Here is a 27,012-nt window from a genome sequence, read left to right on the forward strand (position 1 = left end):
AACTGCTAATTTTACCGATACTTTTTATGCGCTCGCTTGCTTGTTGTCAGCTGTCTTCCCGCCCGACATTGACAATGTTTCGGCGCAACAAATGCGCCTGCTTCAGGGGCTTACTGCTCAATACCTAAAGAAACATTTTTTATTAATGTGCTGTTCTTAATACATTTATATCGCATTTTGATTGACAATACTCTCAATGGTACTTACTATTCAGCTTGGCGCTTTCTCACCCAATCCTTCTCAGCGTTCAAATATGGCGCCTAGACGCCTTCACTATCTCAATGCCGGAAATATATGTTCTTTTTATTTCCTGTCATGGATTGTTAAAGCACCTATCAGCTGATTTTTACAAAAACACCGACCAATCAACTTCCTTGTTCAGCCCGGCTGGGGCTACCGTATTCAATTTAAAGATCCACTTTTGCTCGCGTTGTAATAGACGTAAATTTAAATCACCTCCTCTTTCATCCTGCTCCATTACCTCTAACACCGTACATTTTAAACTCAGAAAATCATGGGATTGTTCTAAACAATGTTGTACCAATGGGGCTTCTAATTTATTACGTTTGAGTGCACTTTTGTGTTCTATTAAACGAGTTTTCAACTGTCTTGTTGTTTTGCCTATATATAGTAAGCCGCAAGGGCACCATATAGTGTACACTACAAAGCTGGAATTGCAAGTGGATTTTTTGATAGGTTTGAACCTTTTTAGTTTTTCTAGGGGTATACTGATGTTAGAATGAGCTAATGGGCACATCATACACGACCCACATGCAGTGTCCCTCATGATTTACTGCATGTTGAAAGGAGCTCTTGAAATGTGATCTTACTATTTGATCCTTTATGTTTGTTCCTCTTTGAAAAGCTATTAATGGTCGTGATTCAAAAACTGTATGTACTTGTAGAACATTCCAGTGGCGTCTGATGCTGCGCGCCACCTCATTCGCCCCCAGAGAATATGGCAAAACACAAGTAAGACGTTGTGAAGTTCTTTTTTGTTGTGGTTGTAATAAATTTTCTCTGTGGTTCCAACGTGCTCTTTTACAGGCTTGCTTAACAACTTTTAAAGGATAGCCTCGGTCTAAAAATTTCTGGCTCATCTCTTTCGCTTTTAATTTATATTCTCCTATTGTTGAACATAATTTCCTTAGCCTTAAAAATTGGCCAAAAGGAATACTGTTTTTCAATGATAATGGATGACAACTTGAATATTCCAACAACGTATTACGATCTGTGGGCTTTTGGTAGATTGTAAAGAAAAACCTTTGAGCCTTTATTGAGATGTTTATGTCCAGAAAAGAGACCGAGCTTTGATGGAAACTATAAGTAAACTGCAAAGCCTGTTCGCGAGCATTTAGCCATTGGATGAACTCTTTAAATAGAACCTCAGTGCCTCTCCACACTATGAAGATGTCATCGATGAATCGGCGCCATACCAAAATATTATTTTGATATGGAGAAACTGATAGCCACTGTGATTCAAAGTGTCCCACATAGAGACTCGCGACACTAGGGGCCATCGTGGCACCCATCGCCGTGCCTCCCACCTGTTGATAATAAACATTATCAAAAACAAAAAAGTTTTTTTTCAAAGCCAGTCCTGTTAGCTCAACTATAAAAGTAACTGGTGGATGAATCTTAGAGGATTGTGTTGTTAATTGTGAATGAATGACTTGCAAAGCCCCTTCTTGGGGTATATTCGTGTAAAGGGACACGATGTCAATTGTGGCTAGAGATACTTCTTCAAAAGGAATATTTAAAGTTTCCAAATATTGTATTAGTTCTCCGGAATCACGTACATACGATGGCAAAGAAGGTATCAAAGGACGTAAAAATGTGTCCACATATTGAGAAAGCGGTTCGAGCAATGAACCTCGTGATGAAATGATAGGCCGTCCCGGAGGATTCTCCAAGTTCTTATGAATTTTTGGAAGATGGTAAAAAGTTGGCACCCTAGGGTGTTCAACTTTTAAAAAACGAAATTCTCTTGTGGTAATCCATCCTTGTGCTAAAGCATCTTCCAAAAGATTATCTATATGTTCTTTTAAATGTAATGTGGGATTGGCATCTAGCTTCTTATAGAACTGCTGATCTGCTAATTGTCTTAATGCCTCTGTCTTATATGAATCTTGGTTCATTATTACCACCGCTCCTCAATAGAGAATAGAGATAAACCATCATAAATACATCATAAAGCATTGCATTCAAAAACTGAACTGGAAACTGCAAGAAGCCAGGCTCTGAATACAGTGCAACAGTGGAAAAACAGACACATTACATTCCTCATAAAATAATATTAAAATCAAGAAATATAAATTATTAACAGTAAAATACTAAAGAAAAGAATATACTGCCACCCCCAGAACTGTGGTGATCTAGGCAGTCGCCAAGTACACATAGTGCTTCTACTGGCTCTGGGTGCACTGTCTCCCACTCACACCGCTCTGAAACAATCTTGCTCCTTTCTCTACTTTTCCCCCCTCTCCCTTTTCCTCTCTCTCCTATCCAATGCAGAACCCTGTTCTTCTCCCCTCTCACTCCCTCCTTCCCATCCCCCCCTCACTCATCCTCACCGCCTTCCTGTTCCCTCGCCTTCCTCTCTCTCTTCCCGACTCACACCCCTCTTCCCACCCCCTCCCCTTTCTTTTCACTCTCACTCTTCCCCTAATCTTCTCTACCTCCCCTCCACCCTTGCCTTCTTCCTTCTGCTGGCATGTTATTATTTACTGCTCAGCACACAGGTCATCATTCTGTTGGTGGGGAGTGTGAACCCCACTGGCACTTCAGTAAAGTACAACTATGTCTTCTCTATATCCTGCCGAGGAGGAGTTGGGACCCCCTCTGGTACATTGATAAAGTGCATTGCGTGGGTGTTTATTATCATTTTGGTAGTGATGTGGGATCTCCCGCACATCAGTCAAGCGTGCCACGTGGGTGTTTTCATCCTGCTGGCAGGGGGGGAGGGGTGGAATCCCCTTCGGAATGTCAAAGAAGTAAGCTGCCCAGGTTGTGTTGAATCTGCTGGCAAAGGGACAGGATCTCCACTGGCATGTCAAACAATAGCGCCACACAGGCTGTGTTCATCCTGCCCGCAGTCCATAGTTTGGGGGCCATTGGTCTTTAAGCAACATGAGGCAGCTGCTGCAGGGGAGGTTTTTTTTTTGGGGGGGGGCCGCTTACTGCAGCCCCATACATTTTGCTGCCTGAGGTGACTACCTCATCCTGCCTAATTTATTTATTTATTTATTTTATTATTTTCTATACCGGCTTTCACGACCAGAGGTTGCATCAAGTCGGTTTACATTTAACAAGTTGTGCATTGAACATAGAACTAGAGGTATTGAACTGGTGCGGAAAATAATAGTTACAATGAACTATGATAAAATGAACAATGAACTAATGATAAAACCACCCTTGGAGACAGGAAGAAAGCTGTGCAATGCCTCTGGCAGCAGCAGAACTTCTGGGATGATGGCCCAAAATTTGAGTGCGTCAGAGCCCAGGGGGCCTACCCTGTTCTGATAATGAACTATGACTTGGCTCTATTTTCTTTTTTTTTGCCTATTCAACCACGTGGTTCATCCTCTACACTGACATTTTTCTTCATTATTCCAATGGACTCGTTTTTTTTATCTGGGAACTTTAGAACTGAAATAACTGATTTTTTTTCTTTTCAATTACTTTCCCTCATTGATTTCCCATTATTTCGGTTTGCTTATTGTTTTCTTCTTTTTTGGCAGAAGGCTGGCACATTTTGGAGACAAAATTCAGGTGTGATGGATAAGAGTGGGTGTATTCTAATGTAGGGGAATCCCCATTCAAGTGTGTCCCTCTTGACTTTAGCAGCATCATACAGTTTTGGTGGGAAAGACCCAGGGAGTTTATGGTTCAACGTTTGTATCTAAAATATTTGTTGCCCTTGTAATAATATTGCATATCCACCGGATGGCATTATTGTGAAAACTGAGCAATGTGATGTATTTGTTGCATTCATGCCTGTTTCTCACCCTCGCTCCACCCTCTCTACTCCGGTGGCGACTCCCTCTGGGTCTGACAGACAGCTGAGAATATGGAGTTCTCCAGCCTCATCTCGTCGGAACCTCCGAACTGGCTTGACGTTACGAAACCGCCATGTTCCTAAGGATTCTAGGAACATGGGCCCTTGAGTGCTCCAGACTTTGCACCTGCAAGGGCGCGAACCTAAGGGGTGTTCCCCCACAGTGACGTCATCCATTTTGCACTTTAAAAGGTCTTTGTTTGCTAAACTCAAACAAGTTAGCAAGGTCGCAAATCTTTCTTCTTGGTTGTGATTCGTCAAGCTACTCTGCTTCTCACTTATCTGGAGTACCCGCTCCACGAGGGCTCTGCTCTCTTTTCTTGATTTCAGATTGCCAGAACTCTTGGAAGACTCCTCGTTTCCTGGAAGCGATCACGGATGTGAACACAGTGAGTTCTATTACATAGGAATCGGTACTCGCTCCATGAGGGCCTACATTCCTATTGCTCTGAAGACTCCCTTCTGTCCAAGATGTTATCGCAGGTACAGAGATCAAGAGTTACATTGGCAAGATTGCAGATAGGAACCGGTACTCGCTCCATGAGGGCCCATGTTCCTAGAATCTTATACAGACTCTCTTCTATTCTAGAAGCCATTTCATATACAGCACGTGTGAGTTCTTATTACAGACTGTTTGTGGGAACCAGTGCTTGCCTACGGCTCCTGTTCCTGAATGTACTGATCTAGTTGATATTTAAGTCAAGGCTGAGAGACTCTCTGTGGCATAGAGACCATTGCAGACATCTACTATTGTGAGTGTACCATCTTGTATCCAGTATACCCTGTCTACTCACTACTTCTAGTCTCTCTCTACAGCTCAGCGACCCAGAGATTATTATTCCAGTATCAGAAGGACTTCAGCCTTGCTGAACACAACGACTCACTACTGCCACCTCTGGTGGTCCAGCTTCCAGTCTAATAAAGAACTATTTGTGTCTATTTAAATACTCTAGCCTAGCTGATGGTCCCTCTTGAGATCTCCACTTGAGGGCGCTGTCATCCACCATCAGCCCAGGGATTCACCATTTTTTCTGAGTGTTCATTCTTTACACTAATGATACTGAATTATCTACTAATCACAGTAGATCATGAACTCCACCTATGGAGTATCAACTAGTGCTAACCTCTCCCCCTGGGGCAGCAGCACAGAACAGATTGCTAACTCCTCTCCTCTGGAGGAGGCGAGTGTAACATATTGCTAGCTCCTCCCCTTTGGAGAAGGAGAGCTGAACAGTATTACTGCTGTTGGGATTAAGGGGTGGTGTGTTAGACCCCTTTAAGATGGTGGGTTTAGATGACTGAATGAAATGTGTCCCAGGAAGTTATAAAATAGTGAGAATCTGGTAGGAGTTTGCCCTATCCTAATTTGGAATTTGTTTGAGAGGGACCTTCAGGATACAGTTGCCTGGAGTGGCCAGCCTGTGGGCTGATGGGTCCGAGGGACCACCCCAGTATAGACTGGGGGCCCTACAGGGCTTTTTCCCTTCAAGGGAAGAGGCCCGAGACTGTGAAGTGAAAGAGGGTTCTCACCACCACCACCAAGGAAATGTCCAGGTGTTCAGGGTAAAGAAGTGCTTTTTTTTCCCCTTGAGGAAATGGCCAGGAGTAAGAAGTGAGGGGTTGTTCTGAAATGAGTGCCCATGAAGGACCCAGGGCATGTAGGATATTGGTAGGGCCTACATGTTGCTGGATGGGCATGGTAGAGAGATTTGAATGGAAATGCTGAAGAGGAAGTCATGATTAAATTCTAAAGGAGTGAACCTCAATTCCTACAAGGATTTATGTCTGGAGTTTAAAAAGAAGAGGAATCCGTGAGTAATATACCTATTGGGTGTGTGGTGATGGTTTGATTACCTACTGGTTTAAAATGGAGAACTGTACTATGGGAATATAACCTTTATATTCCTGTAAATATTGGATTATGATCTAGTTGATATTCAAGTCAAGGCTGAGAGATTAATATCTTATCCTGAGCTGCCGTAAGTTGCGCTGCTGTACCCGCGGCCTCCAGCTCTGTCCCACCTTGTCCCGGGACTGCCCCTTGGAAGAGGCCTGCTCTTGTGCGTGTAACAGGGGTTACACACATGGCCGGGCCTCTTCTAAAAAACACGCATAAGGCTCAGTCGCGCGTGTAACCCTCATTTTCCCCCTTACGCAGGGGATTAAAAATCTGATCTTAAATGAATATTTGGACACTTATCCAGATAAAATTTAGATGATAACAAGAATATTGTGAGGAACGTTAACCGGATAGCTTATCTTTCTAACTCCAGTATTCAGTTAGCCAGGTAACTTATCCAGTTAAATCTACTTGTGCCAAAGAGCTGCCCTAAATATAACTAGATAAAGTTATCCAGTTAACAGGGTCATTTATCAAATCGGGTTATGGCGTTTTCTCATGCATTAAGGTATTTTTGCATGCGAAAAACACCTTAACGCATGGTGCAATGCAAATTTTTAAAAGGGGAGGGATTGGGGAGGAGTCATGGGTGGGATTTCCTCAAAAGTGGGCTGGCTTTTCACTTTCCAAAGCCATAACGCACGATATCGTGCAGTTTTAATATCGAAAATAGCTACACCTTTTTCAAGTGCGTTAAGCTGTGCAATATCATGTGTTATGCCTATAACACAATTTGCAATTTTTTTTTTTCAAATTCTGTTTTGGGCATTTTTAGGCTGGGGAAGGGAGAGGGAGAGAGAGAGCCTCTGGGGTTGGCACCATAGTAAGCAGCTATTTATGCTACTATAGGAGGCCCACCTAGTAACCCGAGGTGAGGTTTAGGTAGTAGTGTAGGGGTTAGCAAGATGTTACCCAGGTAGAGAGTCCATCAAGCTAGGTTGAGAGATCATTGTACAAATCTCAATGTTGTGTGAGTTTCCTCACTCCAAAGACATCAAATCTTCACAAGAGTGTACTGTTCTGTTCGCAAGTCTCACTCTGCATGTCAAAGTGGCCCCTAACCCCTACACTACTACCTAAACCTCACCTCGAGTTACTAGGTGGGCCTCCTTTAGAGATATAAATAGCTTACTACTACAAGGGCTTTATAGATAGTCTCTCTCTCTCTACAGTAATACCTGTGCACATTGCAATAATTAGGCTATTACCATAAAACACACTCCTTTTCCTATCGCATGCGATATTTACAACAAATTGACAAATCTAGGCCTAACTTTGCTATCTAGGCTGTGACTGAATATGGACCCCAATAGTGTTATCTTTTAAATTAAACAACAAAAACTCAGCATTTAGCAGAGTCTCCCAGCTGCCTTTTGTTGTGTTTGTCATTGAGGTTGCACTTTCATTTTCCCACAATTGCCTGGCTACCACTGAGAGTTTGAACAACTTCCTGGAGGAAAAGTCCATAAAACATTATTAGCCAGGAAAACTAAGGAAAGCCTGGCAATGACAGCATTTTGGACCCGGACTCACTGCTGTTGGAGACAGGACACGGGGCTTGTTGGACCGTAGTCTGACCCAGTGTGGCATATCTTCTGTTCTGTTTATGTATCATCTTAAGTGAAGTAAACTGCGCTATCATTAAGATAGATTACTGCACACGTGCGCTGTTCTTCGCAGTGGGGTCGATTCACTAAACAGCATGGGGTCGCCTGCATTAACGGTAGCACAGATTACCATTCCTTAATGACTCAGTCTTGAATTGTGTTTCTGCTCTTGTCTTGTCTTGAAATCGGCAATCATCTCCACCAGTTACACTTGCTGAGGAAAGTTGAAAGTTTGAATTTAAAGAGTGAAATATTTTATATTCCATACGGTGTTGTAGAGATTGTGTGTTGCAGGACTGTGCTGCTCCCTAGGTGCTGGGACAGATGTGACTTTGGTATTTTGGAATTGCTGGTTGCCTCCAAAACTATTATTATTATTATTGCTCCCAAAAAGATAAAGAATCCACACCTGTGCTCTGCCAGTGCTGACAGTAACAAATTTTATTTTTGGCATTTCTACTTTCTGAACATTGAAAAGATTTTGCAGTTCTTTTTATTCTTACCAGTCATTTGTTTATCTGCAGACATGGGGGTCCTTTCCCTTACAGAAAGAAGAGGCTCTAAAATGATGATGGTCTCCAAATTGGGGAGGTTTTCATAGTTATTTATAATGTTTTGGATATAGCTCAGGTACAATCTAGCCTGCAATCAACACATTGAATAAATCATAAGTTTTCATAAAAAAGACAAGAATATCGGCTGTGTTTATTTACAGTAATATTATAATTAAAAATTGTTGCCCTTAAAAATAAAGGACATCATTTATATTTAACAAAATAGTTCTTTTTCCTAGGTAGGAAACTGTGGGACCGATGCAATAATGTTCACAGAAAGCGGGCAATGACTTTTCAGCGCCCGCTTTCTTAACGCACGCACGGCGCCTGCAAGGGGGGGCACCATGCAATATGTAAATTAGGGGGTCGAGCTAGGAAGGAGGTGCTAGGGTCGCTTGCACGACCTTAACGCCTCCTTGCTAATGCGACCTGCAGCGGCTGCCGGTTATGAAGACTGACGTTGGTAAACTTGGCATCGGTTTTCATAACCTGCCTATCTGCCAATAATGAAAACGGCCGCCAAGTTTATCGGCGGCCATTTTCATTACTGGCAGATGGCCGGTTATGAAAACCGAGGCCGAGTTTACTGGCGTCGGTCTGCCAAGTTATTTATTTATTTAACTTTTAAAAAAAAGAAGTACAGAAAAGCAGTTTTTTCTGCTTTTCTATATTTCTTTTACCTGCGCTTAGCTATTAATGCCTGCTCCAGGCAGGCATTAATAGTTGAGCAATAAATGTGCATGCAGAGTGAATGAGTAATAGCCTCATTCACATCCATTTGCATGTGATGAGCGCTATCTCATTCACTCCGCGTCCGACGTGTGTTAAATAGGTGCTAATCCCCCTATTGCATTAGCGGGTGGATTAGCTTATTTATCCCGCGTATGACTGCGGGTTATACAGTGCGCTCGGCTGAGTGCACTGTATTGCATTGGCTCCACATGTTCTGTAGAATAATTACTCTAAACGGAGAGCTGACTTTATTTTCCCTTTTTCGATCTGCATTGTCCAAGCTTTGGAGATGTGCTGCCAGGATATCCGGAAGAAAGTGCATGTGTTTCTGAATAGAGTACTTTGGACGGCCGCCTGATTTTGAGTTCACTTCCAATACCTGCTTCAAAATATTTCATATAGGGAAACTCTCACAATGCAGCTGAAACAGGAGTTCCACAGCCGTGACTGGTTTGCTTGCACAGTATGACCTCGTTACCCCAGCTATAATTGTAAAGTGCTTTGGGATCTTGTTTGCATGGCAGGCACTGCAGAAAGCCAGCAACAAATATAACAAATGTGAAAGAGAAAGAGAACACAAGTCCTCATTTTTCCATTTGCCATTTTGTATTTTCTGAGTTTTCCCCAAGAATGTTGTTTGCCCTAATTGTGTGTGTGTGTGTGTGTATATCTGCATATAAAATTTCATTTGCAAAGCATTAGGTAGTCAGATAATTTCATTACCTTGTCATATCAAAGGGGAATAATGTCACAGTTAAGACTGTAACAAAGTACAAAGCTGTCATAATTTACCCCTCAGAGGCAGAGGATTGGAGGGGGTGGAACTGAAACAGTGATCATCATCATCAGCGACAAAATACATTCAGCCAACTGAATGGTGCATTTGCATTCTTGATAAAGATTCAGTGGAGAGTGTTTTTGAAAAGATATTTTTAACACATCCCTAGCAACTGAATATCTACACCTAAAGAAGCAAAAAAATCATGGGCAAGTTAGGAGATGGAACAGCAGTGTAACTAAAGGGATGTGTAAAGATGATGTCTGCTGTATCTCACAACTGAGGACAATTCAGTTGTGCCAGTTGTGGTCTTATATCTGACAGGAACTAGGTTGATACCAGCAGAAGATATATATATATTTTTTACATCTGAATTAGATTTCAACATTTAGATTTCTAAAGAAATACAAATCTATTTTCTAAACCCTTAGATTTACAAATATGTGTGTTTTTCTTTTTGTTGTTTAAATAAACTTTCTGACCAGGTTCCAGAATGCACTAAATATTTTGTAGGTACGCTAAGCCTAAAGTGCACATTAACTGTGGCAGTAATTACTTTTGATCCATAATTAGCTTCAGTGGTTAGGCAGGATCTGCTTGGAATTCAGGAAAGTAAATATGTGTTATGGGAGTCCATGAAACACTCTCAGAAAGCTACATCGGCATGAACATGCATGATCTTGCAAGTTTGTTCAGTAACAATATTAGCAATATAATTCAACCAATCTCTGCTTCCCCCTATATATAAAACCACTTTATTTGGGAACATGCATCGGTCTTTGATGTTAAAGATCAATGTATTCAGGATGAAAAGGCATTTCTCAGTGAGTGCCATATTAAAGTTCCATATTATAATCATAGGTCCTATGAATAATTTAATTTTAACATGTTTTTAAAGGTTTCTGTGAATAGACGAAACCACTTCTCCTGACACAGGTCCAGGTTTCAAAAATCTGCTTCAGGATCTCTCTCTGTAGTGAATTCTGCTATCAAGATCTGGACAATGTTTCTATCTCCTTTCAAAATTTTTTTTTTTTTTAAATAAAAGAAACACCACACGGTTTATAAGCATTGTCCCAGTACCAAAAATGCCCAATCCAATTACTTTTCACAGTTTGTTCTCATTGGTTAGACACTAATTTAAATATGACTATAGGTATTTACTGTTTTTGACCCTCATATACTGCACCGTGGTTTAAAGTTTACTCAGTAACCCATAAGCATGCAGTATTTTATTACTTGTGAGCTGATTAATGGTGTGGTCACATAAATCTCTCTCATAACAGGGTCAAAATAATCACTGCCGGGACCGGCTGTGTTTGTGACCGAGGCAGATATTCTGAATTCTATCCCCCTCTCCCCCGTTGATTTACCTGTGGCTGCTCAGCATGGCGCTGTCTTCCTAGGCAATGAAGTCACAGCTCTCAGTCTGGTGGTGATGGCTCCAGCAAAGCATTCCTCCCCCCCCCCCCCCACTGCTTGCCCTGGGTGGGGCCCTCTTTCCATACCCACTCCTCTGTCATCCCACCCACTCCTTGCCTTGCATCCTCCTCTTCCTCCCTCACCCACTCCTTGCCCTGCATCCTCCTCTTCCTCCCTCACCCACTCCTTGCCCTGCATTCCCCTTTCTCTTCCCCTTTAACTCCTTGTCCTGGATTGCAGATATCCTAAAAATCTGATTGGCTGAAGGTACCCAGGCCAGGTTTGGGATACACAAGGGCCTTCAGCCCTTTACCCTCCAATTAACTTCCCGACCAATATAACCCCACCTTGAAATTTTGATAATTAAGCTCAATCATTGCATCTCCATCTTAACTCTTCCCAGAAGAATCCTATTAAATCTCTAATGTGGGCATGAAAGACTCTCAGCATTCCTCCTGGTTAAAATTCACAAAACAGATACATAAATGGTATTAACAAGACTGTTGGTTTATTAATCGCAACCATGTAACCCAAGCCAAACAATAACACACCAACCACATCTCTGATCCCCCGGCGTTCTCAGGGCAACTCTACTAACACATCCCGGCGGCGTGCTGCCCTCAGCCCACCAACTTCTGCTACCCTTCCGGCAGTCTTCGCCACCTGACTGGTCCTCTCTGTCGAGCTCCAACAAGAGAACGCCAACGATCTGGTGCATATCACCCACTGCATTGTTTAGCAGCCCCCCCCCCCCCCCAGCTACACATACCCAGCATGCATTGCACGCAGAGTTAACCAAATCAAAGGTTTACATAACTTAGGCTCAGGATTATCACCAACTGCAACAGCCCATACGACTGAGATTACATACATGTAAAATGGGAGGGAGGCTGCGAGGTCACCTCGAAGGTGCAGGGGAACAAAATGAGAAGAATGGGCTACCCACCCGAATCCTATCATCCTCTCCCTCTTCTTGCTGACTTGCCTCAGCTAAGACCCAGAGCTTTTAATACATAAATACATTTAAAACCCCAAAAAATAGTGGTTTCCTAGGAATCTCACTGTTGCTACTGTAGCTGTCACACAAGCATTATGAGTTGTGTGAGGCTTGGTGGATATTGCAGATTGTCTTTTTGAGATTGAGCCTGCAGGCAGCAAGAAACTGTATAAATTATGACAGTGACTGTTTGTTGTTATGTGATCCAAGCAGACTGGAAACTTATATCAACACTTTGTATAGCTTTTGGCAATATATCCTATTTTTCTATTCCTCTTTAATGTGCAATTGATCTGAAGCACTAGAAAGTGTATAGAAAACACATTCATCTGTAGTTTGAAAAAACTGTTGTCTAATTAAACAATTTTGATTGAATATGCAAATAGAAAAGATCATAAAAATGTACAGGAGTACAGTAACAAATGGGAAGTGTTGAATCTGAATACAAACCTCGGTTTTTGAATTAGTGAAACCTGCGGCCTGAGCCAGGGATTCAAAATGTGCTGACTTGCATGCCGGGCAGGCAGAAAGGGGGCACAATCACAAAAACCCATCAATAGGGTAGGTGGGCACGCAAAAATCATAAATATAGTTGCTCAACCAAACTCAAACTTCTTTACCGCTGGACAAAAACCGCCTCTACAACCAAAACGTAGGAGACAGGGCGTGAATTTATGCACAGCAGCAGCGTCTTCTGGGGGGGGGGAGCAGTCACAACAAAAACCGAAGGTCCTGACGGCCACATAAACTGAAAGAACTGTCAACACTTTCATTAACTTTAAGGTGAATTTTCAAAAGTTATGAGAGCAAAACTCAGCACTTCAGGGTGTAAAATAGCATGTATGTGAGTATACATGTGTAAATCAGGGCCCGTGAGTAACTTTGCGCCTGTTTAAAAAAAAAAAAAAAAAAAAAAAAAAGGGGGGCAGGCCAGGGGCATTCCAGGGAGGGGTCAACATTTCCCCGAGTTATTTGCTGTTTCATAACTACTTTATGCGTGGCAGATTACTTGCGGAACAAGGCTGGGTGGGAGAATCTGGGTGAAATGGGTGGGGGGGAGTTCAGGCTGAAGAGCCAGGATAGACTGGGTGAACTGGTAAAGTAATTGGTAAGGCTGTTAGTTTGATTGCCACGTTCCTGTTAGAAAATCCCGACTTCTGCATGTAAAAGCCACCTTACAGGGGGTAAATGCACATGTTCGTGTATGCCTTTAAAATCAGAAGTAAAAATACCCGGGCATTCCATTTGTGCTCACTTATCTGGCTAAATTCTGAATTTCCGGCTAAATAGTGGCTTGCCTCCACTTATCCGGACAAATTCAGTTATCTGAATAAGTAGCAGCACTTATCTGGATAAATCCTGATCTATCTAACTAAGTAGCGCCTTGCCGCTACTTAGACATATGGATCTTAAAAGTGCGCTTGTCCGTCTAAATAGTGCATTTCAGACTTCTCCTTTTAAGTAAAACGGTCAGAAAAGTCTGAAAAAATACTCAACGTGGGTGCTGCCACTCAAGATGGCTTCGACACCACAAGTGTGACAAAAAGAATTAAGTCTACGCTTGACGATCGCTCCCCTCGACCCTGTCATCAAAAAATAAATTGTAGGCCCCCCACCCTTCTTTCCAAATATTTAAAGCCTGTCCTTCTTCCTCCCATCCCCCAAATGTATTAAAAGCTCATTGGAGTTCAGTGGCACCCCAAAACATCCCACCCACCTCCCCTCCTGCATCCTCTAAGTCATCTGCCCTAGGTCCTCTCCTTGGACCTTGCCTTGTTATATGACTTGTGTAGGGTCAGGTCGGCCCCAGGGGGTGCCACTGAACTCCAATGATTTTTTAAATAAATTTGGGGGCTGAGGAGGGGGAGGGGGAGTGGAAGCACTATATCCCTAACATTTTTGGTTCTCTATTTGGATAGGATGAGGAAGGGCAGCAACAGGCTTTAATTATTTGGTTGGGGGGGGGGGGGGGGGGAGTCTGTCGCCACTGCCACGCATGGACTTAATTCTTTTTTGCACACTTTGCACAGAATGTTATTTATTTAATTTATTTATTTAAAACCTTTTTTATACTGGTGTTAGTGTGAACATCACATCGGTTTACAATATAACAAAATGAATAGAAAATACAATTAACAAGGGAATAAAACAGGTGGGCGAAGAGAAACGCGGGAAAGCAGCATAGAAAGATAGTACAACTGGTGTAGAGTTCTTAACATAGGTAACTATTGGAACATATCATGTTGGATAATATCATGAATGCTAGTTATTATATACATTATATACATTAAAAGAACATAAAGATCACAGTGGACGATGGTAGAAGAAGATGATTGATGGTTATAGCAGGGGGGTTTGCTAGTCAGGAAATGCCTGTTTAAATAACCATGTTTTTAGTTTCTTCCTAAATTTGAGAGAACATGATTCGAGACGGAGTGCTGAGGGCAGGGTATTCCAATGTGAGGGGCCTGCGATAGTGAGGGCACGTTCCCTTGTGGTGGAAAGGTGTGCTGTTTTTAGAGAGGGCACTTGAAGGGTTCCTTTGTTGATTGTTCTAGTGGGACGATTAAGGTGTGCAGAGTTAAAAGGAAGGTCAAGCCAGTTGGAGTGGTGGGAGTAAATGGCTTTGTGGATGATAGTGAGTGTTTTGTAAAGAATGCGAGAGGGGATGGGGAGCAAGTGGAGGTCTTTGAGAATGGGGGTTATATGGTCTGTTTTACGGGCATTTGATATGACTCTTGCCATAGCGTTTTGGAGCATTTGGAGAGGTCTTATTGTGGAGTACGGGAGACCCAAGAGTAGAGAGTTGCAATAATCCAGTTTAGATGTTAGTGTGGTTTGGATTACTGTCCGGAAGTCATGGGAGTATAGTAAGGGCTTGAGTTTTTTTAGTACATTAAGTTTAAAGAATCCTTCTTTGAAGATGGAGCTGACGTATCTCTTGAGATTTAGTTGTTGGTCCAGGAGTACTCCAAGGTCTCTTACAACTGGTTGCGAGGAGATGAGCTTGAAGGCTGGGTCTAGAGCAAAGGGTGGTTTAGGGGTGGTGTGGTGGGAAATGAAAAGTAGTTCAGTTTTTGTGATGTTAAGTGCAAGGTGGAGATTGGTGAGGAGAGAGTTGATAGATTTAAGTCAGGTGTCCCAGTGCGATAAGGCATCTGTGATAGAGGAGTGGATTGTATGATGATTTGCACATCATCGGCATATAGGTATAATTTTAGTTTGAGATCTGAGAGGAGTTGGCAGAGCAGGGTGAGGTAGATATTGAAAAGGGTGGAGGAAAGGGAGGAACCCTGAGGAACCCCATGTATGAGAGGATAGTGGGCAGATGTGGCATTACCTATTTTTACAGAGAATTTTCTGTTAGAGAGGTAGGAAGAGAACCAAAAAAGGGCTAAGCCTGAAATGCCAATATCTTTTAATCGGGTGAGGAGGTGGTGATGGCATATGGTATCAAATGCGGCCGAAATATCGGGGAGGGCAAGAATGTAGCTGTTCCCTTGGTCCATGCCTCTGAGGAGGTGGTCGGAGAGCGTGAGGAGGAGGGATTCCATGTTAAAATGTTTACAGAAGCCAAATTGTGCGGTGTGAAGGATCTTGTGGTCTTCAAGGTAGTTGGACAGTTGTGAGTTGACAACTCTTTCCATTATCTTGGCTATAAATGGGAGGTTTGAGATGGGGCGGAAATTAGCAGGGTCCTTCGGGTCCCAGAGAGGGTTTCTTAAGGAGGGGTTTGACCACTGCTAGTTTGAGTGTATCTGGGACTATGTCTGTGGAGAGGGAACAATTGATGATGTCAGATATAGATTTAGCAATGGAGGTTGGAATGGAAAGGAGTGCTTTGGTGGGGATGGTGTCTGAAGGGTGGGAGGTAGGTCTAAGCTTTTTTAGGATAGATTCAACTTCTTTGGCGGAGGTAAGCTCCAGAGTGCTTAGGGAGGCAGTGGGAAGGTAAGTCCCTGATGGTGTGGGGTGCAGGGGGTTGGTGAATTTGGAAAGGAGGTTTGCTATTTTATTGTTGAAGAATTGTACCAGTTCTTCACATTTAGCGTGGGCTTCAGAGTCAGGAATTGTGTGTGGGATAGATTTGGTAAGGCTTGAGACATAGGAGAAGAGTGCTTTGGGGTTATATACGTATTGGTGGATTTTTAAGGCATAGAAGTTCTTTTTGTGTTTAAGTGTGGTGATTCTGTAGCAGTGAAGGGCTGATTTGTAGCTGGAGGTATGCTGGGGGGTGGGGTCCTTGCGCCATATTCACTCTTTTTGTCTCAGTTTATTTTTCATAGTTTTAAACTCTGAGGTGTACCATGGGTTTGAATGTTTAGAGTCAGAGTTTAGTATGCGTGTGGAAGCTGGGCAGAGTTTGTTGGCTATCTCCAGTAGGGATGTGAATCGTTTTAGGACAATTAAAATTATCGTCCGATAATTTTAATATCGTCTTAAACCGTTATGGAACACAATACAATAGAGATTCTAACGATTTATCGTTATAAATCGTTAGAATCGTGAGCCGGCACACTAAAACCCCCTAAAACCCACCCCCAACCCTTTAAATTAAATCCCCCACCCTCCCGAACCCCCCCAAATGACTTAAATAACCTGAGGGTCCAGCGGCGGTCTGGAACGGCAGCGGTCCGGAACGGGCTCCTGCTCCTCAATCTTGTTGTCTTCAGCCGGCGCCATTTTCCAAAATGGCGCCGAAAAATGGCGGCGGCCATAGACGAACATGATTGGACGGCAGGAGGTCCTTCCGGACCCCCGCTGGACTTTTGGCAAGTCTCGTGGGGGTCAGGAGGCCCCCCACAAGCTTGGCCAAAGTTCCTGGAGGTCCAGCGGGGGTCAGGGAGCGATTTCCCGCCGCGAATCGTTTTCGTACGGAAAATGGCGCCGGCAGGAGATCGACTGCAGGAGGTTGTTCAGCGAGGCGCCGGAACCCTCGCTGAATGACCTCCTGCAGTCGATCTCCTGCCGGCGCCATTTTCCGTACGAAAACGATTCGCGGCGGGAAATCGCTCCCTGACCCCCGCTGGACCTCCAGGAACTTTTGGCCAGCTTGTGGGGGGCCTCCTGACCCCCACGAGACTTGCCAAAAGTCCAGCGGGGGTCCGGAAGGACCTCCTGCCGTCCAATCGTGTTCGTCTATGGCCGCCGCCATTTTTCGGCGCCATTTTGGAAAATGGCGCCGGCTGAAGACAACAAGATTGAGGAGCAGGAGCCCGTTCCGGACCGCTGCCGTTCCGGACCGCCGCTGGACTCGCAGGTTATTTAAGTCATTTGGGGGGGTGGTTCGGGAGGGTGGGGGATTTAATTTAAAGGGTCGGGGGTGGGTTTTAGGGGGTTTTAATGTGCCGGTTTTGCGATTTTTCAATTTTTCACGATTTTTCACGATATTTTACCCCCCCAAACGGCAACAATACAATTCCCTCCCCCTCCCAGCCGAAATCGATCGTTAAGACGATCGAGGACACGATTCACATCCCTAATCTCCAGCGTGAGATTGTGCCATGAAGAAAGGGCTGCATTGGGGTTGGTAGAGTCAAGGTTGGGCAGGGAGATTGCTAATGCTGAGATGAGATCATCAGTGTTGCAGGACTTTCGAGAGATTATGGTGGAGTTCTTGTCAGTGTTGCTAGGGGAAGAAGTGTTAATGGAGAAGAGGGTTTCAATAAGGAAGTGGTCAGACCAGGGGACAGGTGAGCAGGAAGGGGGTGTTGACGGTTGGAGACCGGAGTTGGTGAAAATCAGGTCTAACGTATGTCCAGCTTTATGTGTGGGGGATGTAATGAGTTGTTTGAATCCTAATGCCAGGAGGGAGTTTAGAAGGGTGTCACATGAGGATGTTGGCGGAAGGGAGTCGACATGGAGGTTAAAGTCTCCTAGGATGATGGTAGGGATATCAGAGTTGATATTATCAGCAATGAACTCAATCAGTGGTGAAGGGTTGGATTCTAGAAAGGCAGGTGGGGAGTAGACTAGACATACTTGTAGTTTGGATGACTTGAAGAGTCCGATTTCAAGTTTAGGCTGGGCGACTATGTGGATGGGTTTAAGATTTAAGTGTTTCTTGGCAGTCAGGAGAAGGCCACCGCCTCTTTTTTTGGGTCTAGGGATGGATATAATATCATAGGAAGAGGTGGGGGAGTTGGTTGAGAAGTACAATATCGGATTCCTTAAGCCACGACTCAGTGACGACGTAGATGTCCAGTTTGCAGTCAATCAGTAGGTCGTTGAGGATAGTGGTTTTTTTGGATAGTGACTGTGCATTGAACAGAACTAGCAAGAGGGTGGTGAGGCCTAGGAGTTGTGTCAGCGGGGAAATAAGGATAGGGATTAGGGATTTGCGTTGAGGGGGGGTGGTGGGTGCGGGGAAAGGATGATCTGGAAGAAAGGTGGCAGATGCGAGGGATGGGGTAAGAATCCATTGTGGGTGAAGGGAGGGAGTCTCTTGGTGATACACAGGAGGGAAGCGGAGGTGAGAATGCAGGAGGGCAGCGGATGCTTTATGCATGGTCAATGAGCTGATAGAGTGTGGAGTAGGGCAGCGAAGGCAGATTCCTTCAAGGTGGTTATAAGGAGGCTCTAAGAAGAGAGGAGGTGGAGGTAAGGATGGAGGTAAGGGGGGTAGGGGCACCAGGGGTGCACAAAGGGGCGCACCAAGGGGCAAGCTCCTTGGTCATGCCCCTTAGGCTCACGACGCCTGTGTGAGAGTAGAGAAGTTAAAGCTGGATCTTTTAGGCTTCTGTGACGTGTTCCAGCTGGGGGAGGGGCAAGCAACCACGAGGTGGAGGGGAGGAGCGGGTCCGAGCACAGGGGAGATCTCAATCCAGGCAGAAACAAGCAGAAAATGAAGGAACCTGTGTGAGAGGAGAGAAGTTAAAGCAGGATCTTTTAGGCTTCTGTGACGTGTTCCAGCTGGGGGAGGGGCAAGCAACCACGAGGTGGAGGGGAGGAGCGGGTCCGAGCACAGGGGAAATCTCAATCCAGGCAGAAAATGAAGGAACCTGTGTGAGAGGAGAGAAGTTAAAGCAGGATCTTTTAGGCTTCTGTGACATGTTCCAGCTGGGGGAGGGGCAAGCAACCACGAGGTGGAGGGGAGGAGCGGGTCCGAGCACAGGGGAGATCTCAATCCAGGCAGAAACAAGCGGAATTATTAGGAAGGGAATGGTGAATAAAATGGAAAATGTCATAATGCCTCTGTATCTCTCCATGGTGAGACCACACCTTGAATACTGTGTGCAATTCCGGTCGCTGAATCTCAAAAAAGATATAGTTGCACTGGAGAAAGTACAGAGAAGGGCGATCAAAATGATAAAGGGGATGGAATGGCTCCTCTGTGAGGAAAGGCTACAGAGATTAGGACTGACCAGGGATATGATAGAGGTCTACAAAATCATGAAAGGACTTGAATGGGTAAATGTGAATTGGTTGATTACACTTATGGATAATACAAGGACTAGGAGGGGCACTACTTGAAGTTATCAAGCAGCACATTTAAAACAAGATGGAGAAAATTATTTTTCACTCAACGCATAATTAAGCTCTATAATTTATTGCCAGAGGATGTGGTTAAGGCAGTTAGTAGTGTAGCTGGGTTTAAAAGAGGTTTCCTGGAGGAGAAGCCCATAAACTGCTATTAATTAATAGGGAATAGCTACTGCTTGTTGCTGGCATTAGTAGCATGGGATCTATTTAGTGTTTGGGTACTTGCCATGTACTTGTGACTTGGATTGGCCACTGTTGGAAACAGGACACTGGGCACTGATGGACCCTTGGTCTGAACCAGTATGTGCACCTGCCACCTGGCATTGAAATTAAATTTGCTTAATGGACCAGGTACTATTCTTTATCTGCTGCCTTCTGCTGCTATATTTTTGCTGATACTCTCCTTCTCAGCCAAAGACTTCTCCTCTTGACTGTGTATGTGCATTTGCTAGGATGCTGCAAGGATACTAGGCAGTGTGAGCACAACCACCAGCCCTGAAATTTTGATAATTAAATGTCATGATCACCTCACTACCACCCCCCCCCCCCCCCCCCCCCCCCCGAGTGATCTTGTAAAATAAATTGGACATTAGACTTTTTAATATTAATGTTTGTTATGCGTATGATATGTACAAAATGTAAATATGTTTGAGAAATCATTTCACAGTTTGGCAGAGTCCCCTAGAATGGCTCCCACGACTTTTCCTTGTGCTGGAGCAACACAGTGCTACCCTGGGACATTTTGTAAGTGCTGAACTGGTAGTAGCTGCATTTCAGAAGATATTGCAGCAAAAGGTCTGCTGGGCACTGTTTTCTTCCCTGTCTTTGAGCAGAGAATTGCCAGAGAGACATTGTCTCAGTTTAAACCCAGGAAATTGACTTGTGCTGCTGGAAGACTGTGTTTCTGAAGAACACCAGCAGTTGCAGGGTTAACTTCAAGGAAGAGACAATAGTCTGGCATCAGGTGTTGCTGGCACTGGCTGGAGAGCTTGCATGACAGTTTGAATGCATGAGGATCCAGCATATTTATTTCGGATTTTTTTTTTTTTTAAGTTAACAGAAAGCAAACGTCTCTAAGGCATCCTTCCAGGGATTCTTTTGAGCCAGCTGTTAGCCAGGCTGAGGAAGGAGAGCCAGGGAGCTGAGGGGACGGCATCTGGTGGCTGCTGAAGGGGGAGAGAGAGGAAAAACAAAAGTATTTTGTGGCTGGAAAAAAAAAAAAAGATCTAGCGTGGAGCTTACACATTCAGACAACAGGAAGGAATCTAATGTGTGCAAGGAGCTGAGTGGCCAGAGCCCACCCCCTTCTGTGGTTAAGTAAAACCCACTCTTTCCCAGTCTCATTCCTGAGAAAAAGATAGAGGAGAGGGTTCCTGGCCATACAGTTTTGCAAGTATGTATTCATTTTAAGCCAGGCTAAGACTCTCTTTCTGTGTGAGCAGCCTGGTAAATATTGCTGTCTGTCTCAGGAAAGTTAGAGCCTAGCCCTGGTTCTCAGGGATCCTCTCAGGCGCCAGGGGGCTTCTCCCGGCCCATTCCTATCAAAGACATCATAGTGTTGGAGTTTACCCATCCGGAAGGAATAACTTTCCCCCACTTCATACACAGCTGTGTTAGCCTATCTTTGCAATAAAAGGAACAAAAAAGGCACCCCCATTGGGGGGGTGTGGGTTTCACAGAACATTTTTCTTTTTTTTTTCTTTTTGATAAGCCAATAAGTATGACTGAAAATTTTGCAGCTGCCTTTGCATTGGTTAATTTAATTTTGTTGCCCAGTGTAGATTTCTAGTTTTAGTGGCAGTTGTTATTCGTTTCTATTTTTTGTTGTCTTAGCAGATTAAGAGCTAACTGCCTTTCTACTTCATTGTATTTTACTGTTCTTCTATTATTATTCTATGCTAATTAACATTGTTGGTCTTGTCTCTTTCCATGGTTTCCTTTGTTTATCTGTTGAATTATCAGTAGAGGTTATCCAGTCCAGTTCCTTACTGTGTGTGGTGATTGCATATATGTTATGTTGTGAAACTAAGAAGGGTTATCAGAGAAGAGTGCTGGTTGTGGAGTCAGGGGATTGAGACCCATTTCATGACTGTTTCAATTTAGGGTGACTTCCCCATCCCTTGGCAGAAGGGGAAAAAAAAATCCTCAAGAGAGAGTTACAACTTTATCTGATGAAAGCATCATCTGTGCCCTTTGGGCCTAGACTACAAATAAAATCATGGAATGAATAAGTATATAAATAAAAAAGAAACCCAACCACACTGGGGGAAAAGGCAATCTCTGGAATGGCTGGCAGTGCGGAACTAGGATGTTTCCCCCTTAATGCTAAGCACACAAACATAAAGCCACATTCTGGTGTTGCCTCAGAGTAAGCGATACAAACTCCCTTCATTACAAGACACTTTTTAAAGTAACACTGAACACTGCGAAAAAGACACTCGGAAACCAGATAGCAAATCTGCCATACCAAAACAGCATTATTGTCTTGCTTTAATTGCAGCTGCTCTTTGGCATCCCCTGGAAGCTGCCGGTCCTAGTCAACCGACTAGTTTGTCTACGGTTAAGCCAACTCTGCCGCTGGCAGTTTAGCCTTAGCTCTGGTCCTGACTCCTCCACATTAACCCAGATCTCTGCTCTCCCTCCTTTATCTCCATGAAGGGAATACTCCTCTGCCCCCTTCTCCTCTGCCCCCTTCTCCTCTAACACTTCCTTCCTTTAGGACAGGGCTGGGCAAACTTTGTATTTATTTATTTTAGTGTGGGCCACATTAGTGTCTCTTGCCTGTACCAGGGGCCAAGGAAGGGGGGTGGGGGGTGGGCCCCCAGGGCTCTATTTGAGAAGCAGGTGGGCCTTCCCGGTACAGGAAAGAGCTGCTCAGGAAACACCTTAGTCTTTCTGCAGTACGGCTCTGAGGAGGGACCCTCTATTAAAATGATAAATTATTTGTAAACTGATGTGATATGTAAATCGAACACCGGTATATAAAGACAAATAAAGAAATAAATACATTAAAGCCCCTCCTGCACCATTTGCATATGTGATAAATTGGAGCAGAGCCGTGGTGTGCCTGTAGCCAATATGGCCTGGACCATAGGCGCCATTGCTCTGCATCCCTCTAGCAAGTTGGTGGTGCAGGAAGTGGCCGCTCAGTTTACAGACTCTTGCCTCTCCCCCCCCCCCCCCCCACCCACCCCCGATAGAGCTGCTGAGGAGCAAGATCCCTTCTGCCACAGCTGTCCTGAGCCGGCACAGCCAATAGCAGAGTCAAAACTGCACTTCCTGGTGCTGATCTCCCAAAACATGGGCACCAGGAAGTGCCCCCCCCCCCGGGTTTGAACCGGCTAGTGCAGGGGTGGGAAACAGAGATCTGTGAGCTGAATGCGGTTCCGTGGGTCTGAAAAATGTTTATGGGCTTGGGAAAGTTGCAGACAGGACCTCACAGCGCTTGCGTGTGGCCATTTTTTCCCTTCCCCCATCTCAGCAGGCTGCAGCCAGCCCACAGGAGGCAGTTGTTAGATTCTCTACATCTGCTCACGTGCTGGCTGCTGGGGATGGGGGAGGTTCGCCACGTGCAGGAACTTTGAGCCACGGAGCTTTTGGGAGAACTCCCCCCCCCCCCCCACCATGGGCTGGCCTGGTCCCCCCCAGACTACCCACTCCTTCTCCAGATCTGAGAGTCCCCTTTGCTAGTGCTTCTCTGCCTGAAAGGAGGGACTGAAGAAGCTTCTGCCTGACCCCAGAGAGGTAAGAGAGTTGGGTTTTTTTTTAATTTTCATAGATATTTTTTAAAGTTCAGACAAGGGAATGAGGGGGATGATAAGAGTTCATGGGAGAAAGAGGGAAATATTAGGCAGAATAAGGGAGAAAGGACATGTGCAGAGTTTAGGAGAATATAGAGAGACACTGGACTTATAGTCACTTTAGTTCTCCCTCCCCTCCTCCTCAACCTCTGCCCAGTGTTACACACTCTCTCTCCCCCACACTTTGTCCATAACACCCTTCCCTCCCCCCCCCCCCCCTACACACACAGATATACAAAAAAAGTAAGGGAATTCAGCAGGGAGGACACTGGTGATGGGAGGGGAGGCAAAGTAACACAAGAGATAGGGCAAGATAGGGTGGGGGAGGTAGAGAGAAACTGATGTGGTCAGGGTAGGGGGATTGAAAGAGAGAGAGAATCTGGTAGGACTAGAGTATGTAGATGGAGAGAGAGACTGATGGGGATGAGGTTGAGAGAGTTGATTCTTTGGGGGTGGGAGAGGGAGGCTGAGTTCTCACCCCCTCACTCCTCAAAGGTTAGGCTCTGCTAATGTTTTCTGGTTTTGTGGCTCTTGCTGCGTGAAAGGTTGGGCAACTCTGTTCAGGTAAGATGAAGTGAAATCCAGCGTAATTCCAACCTTCCTGCATAAGACTTTCCAGAAGAAGGCCATGAACCGTACTCCCTGGTCTGAGAAGTTGTGAAGAGGGAGTATGTTGGACAAAGAAATTAGCCAGTTCAGGCACTGACAGGAGGCCCTGACAGGAGGCCCTGAAGGAGTGTGAAATGTACCATCATATGGTGGTATTGCCGTCAGAGAGGGAAAGGTCCATGACAAAGTCAGTGGCCAATTGTGTCCAGGGCTCCTTGGCTGTTACAACCCTCAGGGGTATTAAAGCTTGCACGCTTTTATTTATGGCGCATGTGGAACAGGACTCTATGTAATACTTTACATCAGTCTTCATCTGTGGCCACTAGTAGTGTCAGAATAATTCCAAGGTTTGGTGATACCTGGATGATCTGCCAAGAGGGAGACATGAGCCCACTGAAGAACCTTTTGTCATAGATGCTGGGGAACCACAGTCTTCCTAGGAGGGACTGTGAATGCAGTAGCAATTACAGTCTTCTCAGGGTCAACGATATGCTGTGGAAACTCCAGAGAGCCCTTGGTATCAAAGGAGCTTGAGAGGGAATTGGCTCATTGTTTCTTCTCAGTGGGTCTCTACCACAATTCAAAGTCAAACCAATTAAAAAACAGCAACCAGTAGGCTTGCCAGGGGTTCAGCATCTGCACTTCTGCTAAGTGTTTTAGGTTTTTGTGATCCTTATAGATGGTTACTGGATGCTTAGCTCCCTCCAATAGATGTTGCCATTCCTCTAAGGATAGCTTGACTGCTAGCAACTCATGATCACCAATGGTATCGTTTTTCTCTGGCAGAGACATTTGTCCGAGAAATAGGAGCAGGTTATGAGAGTATCATTATGATTATGCTGCAGGAGAACCGCGCCTAGCCTGAAGATTGACACATCTACTTCCAGAATGAATGGCTTGAACAGATTTGGCTAGGGTAGACACAGATCAAGGGTGACCTCCTCCTTGAGATGCTCAAAAGCTTGGATAGTGTCTGTGGTTCAGATTTTAGTGTCCATGCTCTTTTTGGTTAGTGTTGTGAGCAGAGCCACCAAGAAGGAGCAATCATGAAAAAATTGCCTGCAGTAATTTGTGAACTCCAGGAAGTGCTGCAGTGCCTTAAAGCCCATGACCTGAGCCACTCCAGTATGGCCTTTAATTTTTCTGGGTCCATATCTAAGCCTTGGCAATAGTAAAATATCCCAAATAGGAAAGCTCATCCTGTTTGAAGATACACTTCTCTAACTTGGCATAGAGGTGGTGCTCAAGGAGACTCTGGAGAACCCGTTTCACATGTTGCTGCTCCACAAAAAACTTAAAGAAGACTAGGATATCATCCAGGTAAACTTCCACATAGGAGTAGAAAAGGTCCCAGAAGAGCTCATTAACCATAAAGTTGAAGACTGCGGGGGCATTGTACAACCCGATGGGCATCACTAGGTAGTCATAGTGTCTGTCACATGTGTTAAAGGCAGTCTTCCTTTTATCACCTTCTTGAATTCTGATCAAGTTGGAGATCAAGGGAACAGGATATTGGTTCTTCTTGGTGATGGAGTTAAGACCATGTAGTCAATACAGGGAAGTAACGACTGGGCAGTGGTGTTGGGCCTGTGCCCGGACTCAAGGCCAAGCAGCGGCATCAGACATGGGCCTGGTATCCAACCTAGGGTGAGGCCCAGGTGTCAGGAACCAGCCTATGGGCTGGGTCTAGGCCCCAGCATCGAGAGTTGGCCTCTGGGCTAGACTGTGGTGTCAGGCCTGATCCTGGGCTTTGGCCTAGGCTGAATCCCAGGCATTGGGTTGGGTCCGGGTCAAGGCCCAGGCATTGGAACCTGGCTTTGCCACTTCTGCAGAAACCTGACAGATCAGGTAAGTGATTTCTCATGGAAGGAGGAGCTTGAGTCTTGGGTGAGGATCCAGGAGTCAGTCTGGGCCTAGGCCAAGACTCTGATGTCACGCTCAGGCCTAGAGCTGCAGCCCTTGCTTTGAGCTTCAGCCTATGCCCTAGGTAATGCCCCAGCTTTAGACCTAGGCAGAGGCCTAAGCCAAGGCCTCAGAGTTGCACTCCGGCGAAGATCATGGCCCTTGCTTTGGGCTCATTACCATGCCCTATGTGAGGCTCCATCCTGATCCTAGGCTTAGGCTCAATGCTTTCATTTAAAATGAATGCAGCAAATAAGGTTTGTTTCATTCAAGAGGCCCTTGATTCATTTCAGGGTCCCCAAATTAAACAAATTGCCTTTATTCACTGTTTTAAACAAATGCACATATCACTCCTATTCATAAAAGTAGAAGTAAGAAGGCAGCTGGAAACTACTGACCTCTATGATGAGCAAAATAATGGAATTTTTGCTAAAACAGGATAGTGCAATTTTTGGAATCCTATGGCTTGCAAGGTTCAAGGTAGTATGGTTTTACCAGAGGTAAATCTTGACAGATTAATCTGATCAATTTCTTTGATTGGGTGACCAGAGAGTTGAATTAAGGGAGAGCACTAGACATATAATGTACTTGGATTTCAGCAAGGCCTTTGTTACGGTTCCGCACAGAAGACTTATAAATTTTGCATCCTTGTTATGGATCCTAGAGTGACTGACTGGGTTAGAAACTGGTTGAGTGGGAGGTGACAAAGAGTAGTGGTAAATGGCACTTTTTCTGAGGATGGGGTTGTTACTAGAGGTATGCCTCAGCGATCAGTCCTTGGACTATTTCTTTTCAACATTTTTGTGAGTGACATAACTGAAGGTTTATCGGGTAAGGTTTGTCTTTTTGCCAATGATATCAAAATCTGTAACAGGTTGAACAGACAGAAGGAGAGATCTAATGAAGCTCAAGGAATGGTCTAAAAACTGGCATATAAGATTTAATGCTACAAAATGTAGAGTAAGGATGCAAAACCCCAAGGGAAAGATACATTATTAGAAGTGAGATTCTTATAAATGCAGAAAAAGTGCAGGATTTGGGGGTAATTTTATATGATGATCTTAAGGTGGCCAGACAGATGCATACAGCAATGGTAAAAGCCTGAAAGATGCTCGACTGCATAGGGAGAGAAATGGTCAGCAGAAAAAGGGAGGTGATATTGCCCTTGTATA

This window comes from Rhinatrema bivittatum, chromosome 1, assembly GCF_901001135.1.
Source record: "Rhinatrema bivittatum chromosome 1, aRhiBiv1.1, whole genome shotgun sequence".
Lineage (NCBI taxonomy): Eukaryota > Metazoa > Chordata > Amphibia > Gymnophiona > Rhinatrematidae > Rhinatrema > Rhinatrema bivittatum.